Source organism: Protopterus annectens, chromosome 5.part0, assembly GCF_019279795.1.
Source record: "Protopterus annectens isolate FY-2018-M chromosome 5.part0, PAN1.0, whole genome shotgun sequence".
Lineage (NCBI taxonomy): Eukaryota > Metazoa > Chordata > Ceratodontiformes > Protopteridae > Protopterus > Protopterus annectens.
This window is the reverse complement of record NC_056735.1, coordinates 237,366,170-237,380,279: the sequence shown is the minus strand read 5'-3', so window position 1 is coordinate 237,380,279 and position 14,110 is coordinate 237,366,170. Positions and strand designations below refer to the sequence as shown.

General features: G+C 39.9%; 1 pseudogene; it reads left to right on the top strand.

Moving 5' to 3' along the window:
• The first annotated feature begins 1,852 nt into the window (after positions 1-1,852).
• LOC122802146 lies at positions 1,853-2,378 on the top strand (annotated as a pseudogene).
• Positions 2,379-14,110: the final 11,732 nt, after the last annotated feature.

The following is a 14,110-nucleotide window of genomic DNA, read 5'->3' as shown; positions in this document are numbered from 1 at the left end:
TTCTGAGTGGCATGTCACATTTCTATTGGATGTGGGCAGATGTATGTGCTATTTGGCATTCATATTTTATGGTAATTATATGTTCAGATGTTTAACTGCATTCCCTATCAGAAGACCAAAGACACATTCTTTCAAATGCATCTTGGTCAAACTCAAAAGCCTGAAACAGCGAAATATCGAAGTGGCTTTTAAGCAAATTCTTTACCTGGGAAAGAATTTGCTTGGCCGCTTCGTTACTTTGCCATTTTCGGCACTGTAGTGCGGTCTTGGAGTTGGTATATTTAAGTGTGATGTTTAAAGTATTCTTTTTTTGCTGGAACAGTGATTTTTTTTCCCTAGGAAAAAACTCACTGTTCTGACAGTTCAAAATTGTAAGCTTTTGCTTTCATAGGGTCGATTAATCACCGTTCACTTTTTTAAGCATTCAGTGATCTAATATAGACCCATTTAACTAGATGTACTTACTTTTCAAGGGCCTTTTGCTATTTTCAATGTCTGCAGATGTAGTAGTAGGACTCATTGTACTGCATTCTGCATCACTTTCTACTAAAAATTGTCAAAGTATAGAAAGCATGACCACCCACTATTACATCATTAGAATGATACAGGAAACCTCAGACACTGGACCCAACTCAGTTTGGTTTTGTCAAGGGCAGGTCATGCCTACTCAACCTGGTGGACTTCTTCTAGAAGGTCACCAAAGCAATGGCCAAGGGTAAAAGGGTTCACACTGCCTACTTTGACCTGTTCAAGGCATTTGATATGATACCACACTCAGGCATTGTTGAGAAATTCAGGAGGTGCTGCATAAACCCTTATATCATCTAATGGGGTAGCCAGCTGGCTCACAGACAAGACTCAGAATGTTAGAGTTGGAGAGTCCACCTCTACAAATACGTGAGTCACAAGCAGAGTCTCTCAGGGATTGGTCCTGGGACCACTCCTTTTTGGCATTTACTTCTCTGAAGTCAAGACCACTGCCAATGGCCTCTGGCTGACTAAATTTGCAGATGATTGCAAATTTAAGAGCAGTCATAGACTCTCCCATTGATTGAAATGTTCTCTGGGAAGGGCTGACACAGACAAATAACTGGTGTCAGAGCCATGGACTAAAGCTAAATGCCAAGAAATGCATAATATTATACTTTGGGAAGTCATCCAACCATGGTAACTATCATATTGACAACACACCCTTGAGAGCTGACCTATTAGTCAGGGACTTGGGAACACACATAAACAGCAATCTAGCCTATGACCATCATGTGCAGCTCAGAATAGCAATGCCCATAACAGTGTACTGTATGGTATGATGTTGTACCCTTCATTTGTCTGCCCAAGGTCTGACTTTATGATTAAGTTGCAATCTTCAATGAGCAAGCATGCCCCTCAATTCTATGGTGTTATTGATCTCACATTTATGGAGTTTCTGAAGGGCAGTGGAGACTACTGCCTTCCACAGCATGTTCTCTGTGCAGACAAGTGAACTCTAGAAATGAATGTTACTCCTCAAGAAAACCCCCTTAAGAGCAGTGCATACACCTGATCACAAATGGCATAAACTTCTACTTTTCAGCAGTGCCAATAAACACTACATTCCAAGACATCAAAAGCTGGATAGAGTAAACATACGTGCATGGCCTTTTGGCCTATGCATTGGCAGACTGAGGAGGATTGTTGCTTCTTTGGAAGTTTTTTCTCTACATTTCTTCCTTTCTTCCCAACTTTATTTTTAAGCATTGAATTCTAAGTGAATAATAATGAAGTAACTATTTTTTCCTGTCGGCCCTTTTTGCATTTTATTGTAAAAGGATTTTTCTTTCCATTTTTATTGTATTTCTGTCTGTTGTAAACTTTAACTGTGGCTGAAATTAACTGCCCTACTCCTGTGGAGATCACTTACAAGAACACAAGATTCCTCATCACGCATAAGCCCACCAATGCAACCTTGAACAAGTTTACTGAGGAACTGAAAAAGTATGGAGTTACTACAATTGTAAGAGTATGTCAAGCCACATATGACACAACCTCAGCTGAAAAGGAAGGCATGCCAGTCTTGGACTGGCCTTTTGTTGATGGTGCTCCACCATCCAATCAGATCATTGATGACTGGTTAAGCATGTTGAAAACTAAATTCCATGAATTGCCAGGCTGTTGCTATACTGTACACTGCATTACAGGACTTATAAGGGCTCCTCCTCTTATTGCAGTTGCACTGTTGAGTGTGGAATGAAGAATGATGATGCTGTGAAGTTCATCAGACAGAAATGATGTGGTATCTTCTACAGCAAGCAACGGCTAGATTTGGAGAAATATCGCCAAATATGCACTTACGAGTTAAAGAATCACATTTTCACAGAAATAATTGCTGCATCCAGTAAGTGTGGTGAAGATTTCATTTCCAGACTGGTTCAATGGAGTCAGAACTTGAGATTGACCAATTGCTAACAAACCTACTGGCATTGACTTAGCGTGGTAATAGGTCAAAAGGTGTTCTCTTAGGAATGAACTCCAATATGAATCCATGTTTTTGAAAAGCATGTTATTGCTGCCTTCCAAACTATTTAGGATAAAAATGTTTTTTTCCTGTGGCCCACAGGATTACTATAATTGAAGTCCTTTAAAATTCTGTCTCCACCTAGTAAGTTTGCAAAATTGTTTTTCTAGCAGTGGATTTTTCTTTTGAGTGGTATTAGATACTAGGTGCCATATCTGTCAGCACCGTAGCATGGTGGAAAACTTTATAAAAATAACCATTATGAGACTTCTTAACTACCAACAGTACTATACGTTTCAACTCTACAGATTTTTGCAGAAAGTCCAGATTTTTTACTCATAATTTTGGTCTGTTTCTCAATATTTTTTTTTTTTGGCAAATCATTGAGGTTTGAAGTCAGAAAATAATGACAACTCATTTGAGATTCAGACGTCATACCCCTCAGAAAATGCATGCTAATGCAACACTTGTTATTCTATCAACTTTCTAAGCTTGTAAGAGTAATATTTAAAAAATGTCCCTATTTTGGGCATTTGTCACCCCATTATTTATGACTTTGTCTAGATTTCCTGCTGTAAGAGGTTGAGAGGTATGAACAGGACTCCCTCCCCACTTTTATTTTACACAAATGAGGCTTACTTGTATGGGTTTAGTTGGTTGCTGCTCCCTGCTCGTTTAATATAAAACCTATCTTTGTAGCAATCGGACTTTGCACGCTTTCCTTTGATCCACATGCTCTTCATTGTTGTAACTATTTTTTGACAGGACTTGTCTTACCACATGTTGCTGTTTGATTATTTAAATTTGTAATTTTTTTAACTAACTCTCACCCGCAAATTGATATATAAACCCAACAACTGCCTTGCTCTTCATTCTATCCTATAATCTTATATCCCAGCCCACAATCTGTCTGCAAACAAATACCTTTTAAGCATAACCACCACACCCAACAAAAGAGCTGGACAAAGTCTATATTTCCATACCATTGCCCAGTTATGGAATTCCCTGCCTTCCTCAATCACTCAGCTAGACTGATTAAAAACTTTTAAATCTGTACTAAAATGCTACTTCCTTAATAATCATATCTGTTACTGTGTACAAAACTCTAAGCCACCATAAAACAGAAAAAAATAATTGAAATACTCCTTTTTCATTCCTTCACTAAGTAACACCTCTAAAATGGCTAAGAACGTTCTCGATATCAACTAACATTTTCTAATCTACTTCTAGCCAATGTCTAAAGCTGTCTAAGTATTAAATAGAACTGTTTACCTTGAATCAAAACTACTACGTTAGTTGAATGCTTTTTGGTGTTAAAGTACTGTATTTTATATATATTGATAGCCAATGTAATTTTTACAAAATCTATGCTCTTTGCCTATTGTATCTTTATAGTGGTCTGTAATAAAAAAATTGTGGATCTTTTCTCCCCGGGCCTCCACTGAAAATGTGTTTCTATCTCAGAGGACTTTCCCAGTCAATAAATGTCAATAAACAGATAAATAAATAAAATAATTGCTTGATTCTTCTAAATGTATAGTGTTGCCAGACTAGAGCTTTGTGTAGTCCAAAATGCAGAGAGGGCCTAGAAATTTTTGTTTGGTGGGGGGGGGGGGGGGGGGCAGGTCAATATTTCTAATAAAATGTTTAGCACCTTCTTTCAGTATGGGAAATGCCCTTTGGTAACAGTTACGTTTTGTAGCAGAGTGAAATTCTTAACAGTTTATGAATGTGTAGCTTATTTTCTGTATGTGGTGGAATTTTACCAACTGATTTTTTTCAAAGTGATAACAGAAAAGCAAGTTAGTTTAATTTTATAACTGCTTTGATCTAGGTATCTTAATTATTGGATACCAAGTTTATTTTATGTATTTGAAATTGAATATGTGCATTAAATGTTAACAAAAACATATTTATGCTATCTGGGGAATGTATGGTGTAGTTCTGTGGGAGAGATTGCCAGTGTTCACCAGCTTGTGAAATCTGTTGTGGAAGATTGTACAACTAAAGAAACACTGACTTGGTATTAAAAAAAAAGAAAAAGGAAAATAAATCACCCACTCAGGGATCATAGATAAACTTACTGAACTGGGCATAAACTCCTACATCATCGGATGGATAGCAAACTGTCTCACCGACAGGACACATGTTGTGCCGATAGGTGAATCCACCTCCAATAAGAAACCTGTTGCTAGTGGTGCCCCATAGAGCTCAATGTCGGGACCCCTCCTGTTTGGTATATACTTCTTTGAACTGAAGACCAGTGTTGGGGGCCTCTGGCTTACCGAGTTCAATGACAACTGTAAGCTGGGAGGAATCACTGAATCCCCAAACAAGTGGAAAAAAACTAAGGGTAATGCTGCTCAATGCCAGAAGTCTAAACCTCAAGATGCACGCCCTCGAAGCCCTTCTCAGTATGGAGAACATCGATGTCTGTGCAGTGACTGAAACCTGGTTCAAGGCTCCTGAGAGCACCCCAGCACTATCAGGTTTTACCTCATATCATGCTTTCCGGCCTCAAAACTTGGAAAGAACCACAAAAGGAAGGGGGAGTATCCATATTCATCAAAGATACCCACACCTCCAGGTTAGTGGCAATGCACGAAGCATCGGAGACTATCCAGGTGCAACTAACCATAGGCAAAACTGCCTTACAGTTTGTAGCATGCTACAGACCACCCTCTCAAACTCAGAAACCCCACACAGCCTTCCTGAAGACACTGGAGAGTATGAATGTCTCTCCAAATACCATCATTTTGGGAGACTTCAACTACCCAAACATAGACTGGGAACATTACTCAAGCCCCAACACTCTAGCCCAAAGGTTCTTAGAATTCATAAACTCAAATGCAATGGAACAACTAGTCACCATTCCCACAAGAGGAGACAATATACTAGACCTGATCATCACAAACATGGGGACAAAATGCTCCACACTGGAAGTACATCCCTCTTTGGTAAGATCAGACCATAAATTAATCTCACTGAAAATCCACATCCCGCCCCCACCCCCTGCACAAAAGACCACAGTGAAGAACTTCTCAAAAGCAAACTTCACACTTCTTAAGACTGAAGTGGTATCTTTCAAGGCCCCTGGGCCAGTGGAAACCACAACCCACACTGCTGAATCCCTTGCAAAAGCCTTCTATGGGCACCTTCAAGAATGCATGGATCATGCAATCCCAAATAAAACCAAGACCCATTCCCCCAAAGGCAGGCGACCGGTCTGGTGGACCCCAGCCATAAACAAACTTTACAACAGAAGGAGGAAGCTACTACATGACAGAGCAAAATCCCTAAAAGGAAAGGCATCTCTGATCAGTACTAGCAAAAACTACGATCACTCATAAAATCATCCAAGGCCAACTTTGAGAGAAAAATCGCAAATGACACAAAAGACAATCACAAGGCCTTCTTTAGCTATGTTAGAAACCTGGGTGGAAACTCCCAGATATGCTCAGAGTTAGTCCAAAATGACACAAAATACACTGAACCCACTGACATTGCCAACATTCTGGCAGACAGGTTCAGTGCAAATTTCTCCTCCCCCTCCCCCCCAAAAGGAGAAATAACTATCCCAGCAGAGTGTAGCCTCCCTAACATCTCAGATGCCCAGGTGAGAGCCGCCCTCTCTAAAGCTAAAAACACAGCATCAATGGGACCGGATGGTGTCCCGGGCTGTGTGCTACATGAACTCCAAGAGGAACTAAACCCACACATAAGGCTGCTGTTTAATCTTAGCCTTACCACAGGATACGTACCCAAAGAGTGGCGTACGGCAACAGTGGTCCCACTTCACAAAGGCGGTGCTTCTACGGACCCTGGAAATTACCGCCCCATAAGCCTGACGAGCCTGGTCTGCAAAGCTATGGAGAGGATCATTACGGAACTCATAAACAAAAACATTGGGGACCTACAGACATTGGATCCTACCCAATTTGGCTTTGCCAAGGGCAGATCCTGCCTTCTGAACTTGGTCGACTTTTTTGAAACAGTCACTAAGGCCATTGATGAGGGTAAGGCAGTTCACACAGCCTACCTTGACCTTGCAAAAGCCTTTGACATAATACCCCACTCGGGCATCATAGACAAACTCACCAGCTTAAATGTAAACCCATATGTCACAAGATGGGTTGCAAACTGGCTCAAGGACAGAACCCACAGGGTCAGAGTTGCTGGAGCTATGTCAGACTCTAAGCCAGTCACAAGCGGTGTCCCACAGGGCTCAGTCCTGGGACCCCTCTTGTTTGGCATTTATTTTTCTGAGGTACAGGCAAACATAGGAGGATTGTGGCTGACAAAGTTTGCAGATGACTGCAAACTGGGCGCCATAATTGATACTCCAGCGGACACAAACATCCTTCAGAGAGGCCTCATAGAAATGGATAATTGGTGCCAGAGCCATGGCCTTAAGCTAAACGCCAAAAAATGTATAGTCATACCCTTTGGGAAAAACAAGGTACCGACAAATTACCACATAGGCGGTAATCCATTAAGTACGGAAGAGGTAATAAGGGACCTAGGGACCCAGGTTGACAGTAACCTCTCATTTGACACTCACATTGCCAAAGTGGTTAGGAAGACCTTCTATACTGCCCACCTTATCATGAAGGGTTTCACATCTAGATCAAGAGAGGTCATTGTGCCCCTGTACTCTTCTCTTATCAGGCCAATGATTGAGTACAATGCCCCATTTGGGATGTATCTCATCCGACACCTGCAGCAGTTGGAAAGACCCCAAAAGTTCCTCACCAAGAGGATACAGGGTCTTAAACATATGTCATATGCTGCCCGACTGAAAAAACTCCAGCTCTATTCAGTCGCATACCGCCTACTCAGAGGTGATCTGTGCCTGACGTACAAGGCCATGTCCAATCCTGAATTAATGGACATGCTCCACCTCAGAAAATCCAAATCCATCAGAGCCACGAGAACAAGTGACTTAAACCTCAACACAGAAATAAATAGAACATGCTGGAGGGACAGATTCATAACCCAGAGGCTCCCTACACTCTGGAACAGAATCCCAGTCCATGTTAGGCAGAGCCCCTCACTGACTCTATTCAAGAGAAATCTCGACGAGTGGATGGGAGATCGTTGGTTTACCCCGGGGGTTATCTCTTTGTCACTACTAGACAGAGGCATAGTAAACTAAACCCTAAAAGGGTATTCTCATCATAAGGGGTGGTGTAAGCCACATACACTCTGGCTAGGCTTATAAATGCCCTAGGGCAGATAGCCTAGTACGGACCTATGAACCTATGAACCTATTGGCAGCCTACAAACAGGCCTAAAAATGACAAATAACTGGTGAAAAAGCCATGGTCTTAGACTAAATGCTAAAAAATTCATAATCATGCCTTTTGGTAAAACAGATATCACTGCAAATTATAGTATCGATAGCACAACCCTAAAAGTTGACCCAGTGGTAAGGGACCTAGGAACACAGATAGATAGTAACCTATGGTTGTTAGGAAATCTTTCTGTGTAGCTCAACTTATAAGTAAAGGCATGGCATCAAAATCAAAGGAACTCATAGTGCCATTGTACTCTGCCCTCATCAGGCCCATAATTGAAAACAATGCTCTCCTCTGCATGTACCTAGCCAGGCACTTATACCAAATGGAGTAGCCCCAGAGGTTTCTCACTAAAAGAATACAGGGTGTAAGTAACTTGTGCTACTTAGATCCCCTCAAGACCCTGTTCATGTATTCTATCTCATACAGGCTATTGAGGGGACATCTATGCCTGGCATACAATGCATTGCCAGACCCCAACCTGATGACCCTCCTATATAGCTGCAAAACAAAGAGCACCAGAATTACCCATTCTAAAGATTGTAACCTTGCCTGTGATATAAATAGGACCTGCTGGACAGAGAGGTATGTATCCCACAGAATACACCTTCTCTGGAACAGGTTCCCCATCCATGTAAAGCAGAGTTTCTCCCTAGCCCAATTCAAGTGTAACTTGGATAACTGGATGGGAAACAGGAAATTTATCCCTGCTTTGGCACTTGTGTCTCTAATGGACACAAGCAGCCTATAAATGGTTCATCTCCTAGACCCCTGCTTGTAAATGTTTTACCTCCCAAGCCCCTGGTTACACTTGTCAAGGCTACCAGAACTTGTCAGAGATTTGGGATGCATGGGTAGGCTTGAAAAGGCCCTTGTTATATTTAGCCTAATAAACTCCTATAAACATATAAACCTCTGATGTTAGCCAATAAACCTCTGATGTCAGCACCCACAATGCGCCCCAAATCGCATCCTTCTGTAATTCATATGGGGTTATATGTACTGGTAGCTTAGCTAAGTATTACTATAAATTCTGGGTGTAGCAATTTCAATAATAAATGCTGCAGTTTTCTTTTTTTCATGAACTGTTATATCTGGTTGTCTCTCACCTGTTTTTGAATTGTTGGATGATTCCATACGATATAAACTTTGTCTTTCTCTAGTGCTTCGTGGTTCATGTTTCCAGTGCTTCTCAGCTCCTTCTATATTATAGTGTTTGCAAAATCCCCAGTACAGCAATTTTGACATATTTTTGTGCTTTTAGTATTCAGGCTCTCTGCCAAGAGTGTATCACACCAATTAACGAGATGTGTAACCGTTTCCAGTTCAGTTTTACAGAACCTGCAGTTGTCTGTTTCTCCCAACTTTTCAATGGACTTTGTTAACCAATGTATACATAGACCACTATCCAGGGTCGCTCTTATTTGTCTTTTGGTTTCAGTTCACCTCTCCTTATCCATTCATGCATCAGATCTTGGTCAACATGAGGTTGTTTCAGGAGATCTCTATACTTGCACTATATTTATGGATTTTCCAATTTTCTTTCCTTCTTATCTGAGCCTCCTTATACTCTTTCTTTTTTTTCTTTTTTTTGGCAGATTCAGTTGCTGTCTGATTTTTGTGTACTTCTGGTTTGATTTGCATTCCTGTCTGATACCGAAATGTTTCTGCTAAACTAAGCAAATATATCATCTTAGACTTCTCAGCATTTTTTTAATTTTCTTGATGTTTGGGTTGTATGAGGTTAGCATATATGTATGCAATCCCATGACTACACATCTATGCATGTATTCAGTTTTGAAGAGAGCCATACCTCCTTCAAATCAGGGAATAATTAATCTCGGTACATTGATTTTTATTTTGTTTTCATGTCCAGTTGATAACAATACTTTTTGAGACTTTTTGTGGTATATATATATATATATATATATATATATATATATATATATATATATATATATATATATATATATATATATGCATCTATGTGGATATGCACTTGCAGACTCACTGACAGGCTGTCAACTGTTTTGCAATCCACTAACAGAATTCCAGTCATAAAAGAAAACTTTACAAAAATGAGAGCACCATTATCAAAAAAAAAAAAAAAATTGTATGGGGAGAACAAGCCCCTACACTCCCTTCAAAATGAGGGGAGCCACCTACACCCCCTGTTACTCACATATACAAACTCAAAAGTTAATCCATCTTGGGTATCTAAGAATCCCCTACACACTGAAAAAACACTCTTTTCAGGACAATACCAAGCAATTGTGGCCTAATAACCATATATAAGACTGTCCATCACTTATACTGCACACACAAATATGCATAAATGTGAGTGCAATCCTGCAGTGCTGTTCTGCAGTGCAAAGTCTAAAGCAGAGAAAGAACGGTTCTGCCACCAATAGGGTTGCCACCTTCCTTCACGGCTAAAACCGGAGTAAAGCCACGCCCCTTGCGTCACCAGTAACCCCACCCACCCAACCCCTCTCCCACCCACATACTGCCCATTTTGTGATGTCACGATGGCATCACTCGGTGGGAACGCCCTCTTTTTTTGTTCCCACCACCTGCTTTTGGTTGATTTACTATGCTTTTCTGTAAAAAAGCATAGTAAATCAGCCGATTTACAAACTCCGATAGTCTGTTTCCTTTTTGAAACAGAATACTGGAGTTTGTACAGTGTTTTCCGGACTACTGGAGAATCAGTTTGATTTCCGGATAGTCCAGAAAAAAAACGGAGGGGTGGCAAGCCTAGCTACCAATCCTGCTAAAAACTTGAAAACTTTTAATAAAAATAAAACAATGATAAAATAAAACACACTGGCTCATAAACCGGATAAGTGATTTCGGTGTAATACCTTTTTCAAATCCTAAATGTTAGCCAGTAAAACTTCCTGTTAAATACCTTCATTCTCTGGTATTCACTCATTCAAAGATACTTAGTAGCCATAGCAACATATACACCCTTTCAATTAGGTTATTTAGAGTGCTGAAGAGGTTTTCCTTTAGTGCAGGTTTTAAAGGAACAAATGCATTCACACCTGGTAGCTGATCTGAACGCAAGTTCATTATCCACTTAATTTCTTCAATTTCTGTTTGATTTACTAAATCACCACCTCTTAATGTTTCATGGAGCTTAGATAGTGTCATAAAGCACTGAAGACCCCATCAAAGCTTTAGGTAGCTTGGTGCAAAAGGTGAAATTGCCCAGGACACAAGCTTTTAGCTGGTGCAATTACTACAAAATGTGTTGGAAAAATGAGAAGCAGAGACTGAAGCCTTTTGAGATCTTTTGTCTTATTCACATTTAATAGACATTTTCAAAACTATGAACAAATGTAAGTCATTGATGAGCTTGTGTGTTGATAATCAACTAAGCAAGTTGTTGTTGTTGTTGTTGTTGTGTCTTTCGGCTTTTCCCGGTTAGGGGTCACCACAGTGGAACTCCGGTCCGCTAATGATTGGCAGTAGATTTTTACGTGCTGAGTTGCCAGCTCTGATGCACAACCTTCAATGAAGGTACGCCCATTCACGCATGTCTCCACACAGAAGACGCTCTAGCTGAGAATCGAGCAGGACAACGTATTACTGTGAGGCGACAACGCTCAACTAAGCAAGTGCGGCTAGCTATGTGCTTGCTTAAATGATCTAACTGCCATCAATGTGTGTGTGTGTGTGTGAGTGTGTGTGGGGGGTGCATGTTAGTAATTGTAGAAAGAAACTATTAATGGGGAGGTGCATGTTAATAACTGTAGAAATAAACTATTATAGTTCCTTGCTTCAGTTTCTGTAGTAAATAGGAAGAAAAAAAAACTAACCGTTTGGTTAGTGTTGGAAATTGTCCCAGATGTTTTTATGCTACCTATTTACTATAATTAAAAATGTAAAGACATCTTATATGCTTAAAAAAATACTAAGACCACATGCACCTTTCATGTAGTTTCATGGCAAATGTTTTACCACTGAAATAAACTGAGATTAGCTGGCAGCATGTTGCCAGATGCTGTGGTTTCACATGGAATGTTGCTGATTTGTATTTCCATACAAATTTAACAATAAAGGCATGGGCAGTACAGGAAGGGTTTATACTATCAATGTTGAGTGAAGCTGCCCTCAGGTTTCCTCCCTTATTCCAAGCACATGCAAACTAGATGAACTTGCAATCTCTACGCTACATGCAATTTTGTGTGTGTGTGTGTGTGTGTGTGTGTGTGTGTGTGTGTGTGTGTGTGTGTGTGTGTGTGTGTGTGTGTGTGTGTGTGTGTGTGTGTGTATCTTTCTGAACATATAGATGGGTTATAAACCAAAATTTGTATAAAGCGTCCCTCAGTATATAGTGGATTATTTGACGAACATATTTTGTGGCACATATAATGGCATGCTGTGTACTGTGCTTAATGAGTGAGTGTCTGTATACTTGCCAAAACTGATGTGGACATTAGCATTAGAAAGAAACAGGAAAACAAGCCACTGGAATAGCTGCATTTTAATTACCATTACCTATAACACCAAAAATCCCAGTGGTGTACAAACGCTAAATATTTGAGGTGATTGCATGCCCATTCTTATTCTTTTGATATGCATGCATATGAGATTATGATTATTAATTATATTCTGTAGTTATAGGTTTGAGTCCCACCGCCTCAATTTGCCACTTGTCTACTGTTTGACTCTGAGTAAGTAACTTAGCCAGACAAAGGTCCCAGGCAGAGGCTGAAAAGAGTCCATGAGAAGCAATACTCTATCCCACTTAACAAACACAAATAAAATATTAGCTCATCCTGACTTAGAGTGGGAAGATGGAAACTGAAGCTAATGTGTTTAAAACTCCCTGAGTAGCAGTTTGACAGAAAAGCAGGCCAAGAAATATAGAACGCAAAAGCAAACATCCTTTGAGATATCATTTCTACTGAGTTCCAAACAAAACTAGATTGGAAATTCTCCATACTTCTAAAAGATGCTTGGCAGATTGGATGGTGCTGTAGAAACAGAAAACATTTTAGTTTATACAGTCATCACTATGATTTCACTCCAGGTCACAGAAGCTTGTCCTGGCATAAACCCAATACAACACAAGTGCTCCAAAAACAGCTTTGCTACTGGCTGCCATTTTTAATAAGATGAGGATATTGTCAGTTACAGGGTGAGTTTTAAAAATATCAGGTGCTATGCTAAAGCAGCACCATCTGGGAATGAGACTCACAAGAGTAGAAAAGACAGGCGAGTACTTCATGCATGAGATGATGACAGATAACAGGAAAGTTTTAAGTCAACATTATAGAAAAGTTTCAAACTAGAAGCAGGGCATCAGTACACAACAGGAGAGACCCGTTTAAGCATGAACTTCTGTTTTAAGCAAATATTATCCACACACACACACACACACACACACACACACACACACACACACACACACACACACACACACACACACACACACACACACACAGCTTCACATACCTATGCACAATTACACACACACACACACACACACACACACACAAAAATGCAGAGACACATAGCTTCACATGCCTATACAGAATTACAAACTCATACACATGAACATGAGCACACAGACACATACACAGACACATATACAAATAATTATATTAAATGAAATATAGGTGTGTGCCTATATGCAAGTATAGCTAACTGATTATCCAGCAATTCAACTATTTATATCTATATATATATATATATATATATATATATATATATATATATATTTATATATATGTGTGTGTGTGTGTGTGTGTGTGTGTGTGTGTGTCTGTGAGTAGAGTATTGTAAACACTATTGCTTCACAGTATTAGTTGTCTATTTCGCTGATTAGCTGGACATGGAGTGTGGAATGGTACTTTTAATTTTTATTATAAGTGACCTGCCTATGTCATATAAAACAATAGCTTGTCAATCAATTTTCACTCCCTATGGTATGCATATAGATATAGAAATAGCTTTTGTATCTATACATACATAGTTTACTTTCATTGTATATAAAAAACTGTTTTTGATATCATGGATTATGCAGTACATGGGGGTTTGAGTTTAGCAGGTACCAAAAGGGGCAACATCGAGCGTTGCTTTTAGTGAAAAAATATATATGCAGTAGTGGTAAGCAGGGATGAGAGTGCATGTGTCTGTGAGTGCCCACATGGATTAAGGTTAGAATTTGGGCTATAGAAGGGGATAGATTTTATGTTGTGTTGTGCTTGTATATTGCTGTGAGGGATCAGTACCCATGTGTTTTGTTTAGCAGTACTGTTACAGAAAGTGTTTTTAGTAATGCGTTGTGTATGGCTGGAGTGAGGGG